Source organism: Ustilaginoidea virens, chromosome 5 (assembly GCF_000687475.1).
Source record: "Ustilaginoidea virens chromosome 5, complete sequence".
NCBI lineage: Eukaryota > Fungi > Ascomycota > Sordariomycetes > Hypocreales > Clavicipitaceae > Ustilaginoidea > Ustilaginoidea virens.
The window spans coordinates 2,961,037-2,966,843 of record NC_057320.1 but is presented as its reverse complement, the minus strand read 5'-3'; positions in this window follow the sequence as shown (position 1 = coordinate 2,966,843).

Genomic DNA, 5,807 nt, shown 5'->3' with positions numbered 1-5,807 from the left:
CAAGCCCGAAATTCCCCATATTTCGGCAGCTATTAGGGCTGCAATCCCTATAGCATCATCATCTTTTTTTTTCTGATTTTTTATAGGGTTTCTTTCTTTTATTCTAACGCTAGGATTAGCCATATTGCTAATCAGAGGGGGTGTTGAAATCAGCGCCTTTTTAGCTATATTTTGGTACTAGTCTCGCTACCGTACAATGTCTCTACGTTGAGATATCGCGGTGGCTATACTAGGCGCTATGGTGGGGCACAGCGCCCTACAACGCCGATTATAGTGGGCCATAGCGCCGGTCACGGCACCGGCACAGCGCCCCACAGCCGGCCATAGCGGCCGGTTACAGCGGGCCACAGGGCCCATAACAGGCGGCGTATTTCTATGGGATTACCAAATAGGCAAACCAGCACTTTCGGCCTTCTACATACAGTCACCCGCTACACCGGTCATTTACAGCAGACCGATATAGGGCTTCCGGCCCGTACGGCAGGCTATTATAGGGCATCCGGCACACCGCTATAAGCCATTGGGCTTGGTTGGGTATGCACTGGGTAGGATATTGGGCATAGATTGGGCACGGTTGGGCAGACCGACTTTTCGTCGGGTTTTTCGCTATTTTTACAGTTTTTCATTATTTTCAACCACTTTTTCAAGATAGTAGAAATATGCCCAAAATTCCCTCTTTCTAGCTAGAATAGTTACCAACAATTAGAATCAGATTTCCCTGACATCTTTGCTCTGGTCAACCTCTTATGCGCTTTAAATCTTTAACCAGCTCTTTGTTTTATTCTGCAACGCCTTATACGCTACTGTCGGTACTTAGTATACTTTCTAATAGTGTTCTGAGTCACCATTTTGCAATAGATATACAGTAAATAATCCACTGAAAATCCTTAAGGTAAAAGGCAAAGGCCTAAGGTAATACTACTATAAGTCCAAGAGGCGGTATAAGGGCTAGAAGGTCAGTAGGCCAGTAGGGCATTAAGCCAGCAGGGCATTAGGCTAGCAGCCTAGTAGGCTACTATAGGATTTTAATAAGAATGTATACAATCGGTTTAGCTTATTATCTGGGAATACCTCGAAGAAAAATTCAAGTAGGCTATACGATATAACCTCGGAAGATATAATATAGAGGAATAGTTTAACGAAATCTCTATATTATATGAGCGATTAGTACGAATAGACTCGATCCTTATCAATAGGAATATACCTACTAAATAGCTAGCAGAAGCTCTTCGTTAAAAGTATCCTACCTTTAAGGATAAAATCCTTAATCGAATAGTAAAGGTATAGGAATAGAATAAATATCTCGATTTTCTAATGACTATTAAAAATATTTAGTAGAAATAAGAGCTAGAAGAGAAGGGGAAGGTTAGTAGTAGTTATATAGCATTTATAACTAATAATACTAAACCTTTATTACAAGCTATTTTTAGTAATACTTCGGCTTTATCTTCGGCAGAGAAAAAAACCTGTAAATACTATGGCAAGCCCTATATGGTAAAGGGGCTTTATTATAAGAATTGTTAGATATTAACTCTATCGATGGCTCTAAACTACTTAAAAGATAGGATTAGTAAGAAAAGCTAGGAAGCTATATATAAAAAGATAAAAAAGGAATCTAAAGAGGTATAAAATGCATTTAAAGCCTTCTAAGATAAATATAAAGGCAAAGGTAAAGGCAAAAGTAACGACGATAATAATAAAGAAGAAGATAGATTAATAGAGAAAGAAAAGGAAGATAAAGTATTTATAATATCTATCCTTTCTATAGGAACTCACCCAGATGATTTAGGTCTTTTGAAGTCTTATATCATGCTCGATAGTAGCTGTTAAGGATTCGGGCTACGCCCGTCTCATACTAAAAGGCAAGCTCACAGTAAGTGCGCGCGGCTAGTGTGATATAGGTGTCAATTGTACCAAGTTAAAGTAACTTGGTATAATACGTACTCTTTTGTCTAGTCTAACGGTTAGATAGAAGAGTAGGTTTTTACCTAGCGATATGCGCGGCACCCGCTTAGGGCCCAATTGGGCCACATCGTTACATTTGTACCAAGTTACCTAAGGTCACAGGTTCGAATCCTGTATGCGATGCGCGGGCTCTTCATTTGGGCTTACAGAGGACGTGCTACTAGCCTCTGGGGGGTATGTGGTATTATATGGTCGGCGCCAGCCGTACGAGCTTAAAGGGCCTGCGGAGAGGGGAGCTATGTCAAGGATTCAGGCTACGCCCGTCTTATACTACTAAAGACAAGCTCACAGTAAGTGCGCGCGGCTAGTATGATATAGGTGTCAATTGTACCAAGTCAAAGTAACTTGGTACAATACGTACTCTTTTGTCTGGTCTAACGGTTAGGCAGAAGAGTAGGTTTTTACCTGGCGATGTGCGCGGCACCCGCTTAGGGCCCAATTAGGCCACATCGTTATATAAACTATTTATAAGCCGTAAGGAAGGCACTTAACTACAGCTATACGTAGAAAAATACCGCAATAGAATTCCAGGCTAATATAGTAGAAATAGAGGAAAAAAAAAAAAAACTTTCGCGATTTCGCCCGCACCTAGGTAGCGGCATAGAATCGCCTCTAAAATCAATTCTGATATTTCTAATCGCTTTTTCTCGTCTATTTACCCCCCTCACCTATGGCGCATCGCGTCCAGGGAGTAGGCGCGGCAGGCACGGATGAAGTAATAGATATCGACGGAGGGAATAGGGGCGGCATAGCATACAGCCGCCACAACCCTAATACTACGATCGCGAATAGCATATAGTATAACTAGACCGAGACCGAACCTGCCTAGGGGCAAAAGCGACTAGTAGCCGATATTATTATAGATTTTATAAAAGAGCTTTAGGACTATATTCCCCTAGCAATACTAGGAAGAGTGCGAGAGGCTATAAACTTTATAGCAGAGACTGCCTAGTAAAAGGCCGACCTAGGTAATATCTGCACCCCTATCGGAACCCTTATATAAACGATCGAGACTATAATTAATAAGGCTATATAGAATCTCCTAAAACCTATTATAGCCCCTGCTATATAGGCATCTATCGCTATATAAGGGCTTATAACTGCTATACTACCCTAACGCAGTCTAGCTCCCCTTGTGGTACCTCCCCGTATCTACTGCGAAGTCTTTATTAAAGGAAATACTATAAGCGAAATCCTCTAAAATTATACCCTAATCGAAATCGTTAATACAGTCAATAGGGCTACTACCGAGGGAGTAGCGGTCGCGGCCTATAGGCTCTATAGTAGCAATATAATTATTACCTTTAAAGAAGAAAAAGCGAAGTATACTATAGATACGACCTAAGTATGCCCTGCCTTTAGCTAGGAGATGGAACCTAATTGATGCTTATTTAGTATTATTATTAAAAGCTTCCCGACCTATTATACTGTAAATACTGTAATAGAAGATATCTAGTCGAATCTTACTAAAGCTAATAGAGAGGGCTTTACTAGGGTCTCCCCTCGCTGCCCTAGGGGGACTATAATATAGGCGCCCCTAATTATAGGGGTAGACTCTATCGACCTTATAAATAAGCTTTATAAAGCCGGCATTATATACTAAGTAGAGATATTTAAAGCCGAACCGTATAATAATGCTATATACCCTCGCTAGTGCTATAATTGCTTTAAATTCGGCTATATCGCTGCATACTGTATAGCGGCAGCTCGCTATAGCCGGTATAGCTCTAAATGCCACCTGGATAGCAATTAAAGTTGCTTAGCTACTATATAGAACTAATGCGAATCCTGCCTTAACTATCATAGATTATACCTAGCATAATCCCGCCTTTATAAAGTAGCGAACGAATAATAGGAAAAAGCTAGAAATTCCTATAGTGATAGACTAAGGCTTTTCGCCTTGCATATAGCATTAGATGCTAATACTATCTTAATCGCAGACTGGGGCTACCGCCGTATAGCTAGCGGATCTTCCCTGCGTAAGCCCTCCCCTTAGAAATAAAGCCGACCGGTCGGAAGTATTAATAAGACCCCCTATATTAAGGCCGATAGTAGTATTACTGCCTTCCTCTAAGCCGCCCCTATATAAAACTATAGTACGACCGTGCCTACCCTAGACGCCTAACCTATAGCTACCTCTATTATATTACTGCTACTAATCCCCTTGCGATTATCTATATAATAATAGTCCTCTACTAGAATATATAGAAGAAAACTACCCTTATAAGACTAATATTCTATTATTAGTACGAGCCTAATATTATAGCGATCTAAAAACCTACTATGCCCGGACGGACCCTATTAAGCCCTAGCCTTGGAAGATATATATTAGCAGTATACAGCAGGAGAATAGCGATATATATCTATAAGCGGCATAGGCCCGGCATATAGTCTAGTAATAAAGGAACCAACTAATATAAGATTTCCCTATTATATACCGATATCTACTCTATCTATTCCTTAGGCTATAAGCTAAATTAGATAACCCCCCTTATTATACTCGCTAAGCTCTTACCCTGCCCCTATAGTGCCTTTATTAGGGACTTTAATATATACCACCCTCTTTAGGATAGCTTAGACTAGACTTTACTTAATATTAATACTCTTTTTGAACTTACGATATAGTAATGGCTTAGGCTAATTACTCCTTATAGCGAGATAATAAAGAGGGCCCTAGGAAAGAAAAGTAGTACTATCGACTATATATAGGTTATACTAGATATTATAGTCGAATATCTTAAAAATACTAACCTTATTAGGTCTAACTATATCCCCTAACTTATATATATTAAGACTAATAACTATTATATAAAAGCCCCCCCCTTAAAGAATAGCTAAAAGTCCCTCAACCGATACCTTACTTAAGCCGAAATAAAAAACCGACTTACTACTTATTATACTAGGGCCCTACTCTACTCCCTTATTGAGATAGATATATATGCTAAATAGCTTACTGGCTAATTCTAGAGTATTGCCGATATAGTGGCACTAAAGAAGGCACCTAAAGCTCCTAGTATAGAGCCTTAGTGGAACTTTTATGCTAAAATGGCCTAAATAGCAGTAAAAAAGGCCTACTGAAAATAGGTAGTATATTATACCTTAGAGAACCTTAGTGCCACCTAAAAAGTAGGAGCGACCTAATCCCATATTATCTAAAAGGAATAGCGCCGGTTATAGCGAGAGGCCCTTAATAAAGTAACCGCATAAAATGCCAACCTATAATCTTTAGAGAAATAGGCCCGCTTATATAGTAGCCTCCCGCCTAAATTAAGAGAGATCCCCCCACTAGAATAAAGCGGTCTAGGCCTAAAGGTAATAACGCACGAAGAAAAGGCATAAGTATTTACCTAATAGTTCTTCCCTACCTCCTAGGCTATTTATAATAATATCCCCGACCTAATGTTCTTTTAGCTTACTACCGTTATATTCCCCTCTATAGACTCCTTTATATATAAAGAGGTATATACTATATTATATAATATAGCAGGCTAGAAAGCACTAGGCCCCGATAGGCTTTTAGTAAGATTCTTTAAAGTATATAGCCTTCCACTCGTTTAAACCCTAATACACCTCCTTAACGAAATATACCGTATTAGGTACTATCTAGCCTAATTCCGGGAGGCTAAAGTAGTAATACTATAGAAGCCTAGGAAAAGGCCTAAGGAATACTTAAAGCAGGAGGATAGAGACTAATATTATTACTTAACCTAATAGGGAAGGTTATAAAAGCTATAATCGTAAGGCGGCTTACCGCCGCCCTTAAGGAGGGCAACCTCCTTCTAGATCTTTAAATAGGTAATAAGGCAAACCGGTTAACCGATATAGTATTAAGTATACTAATA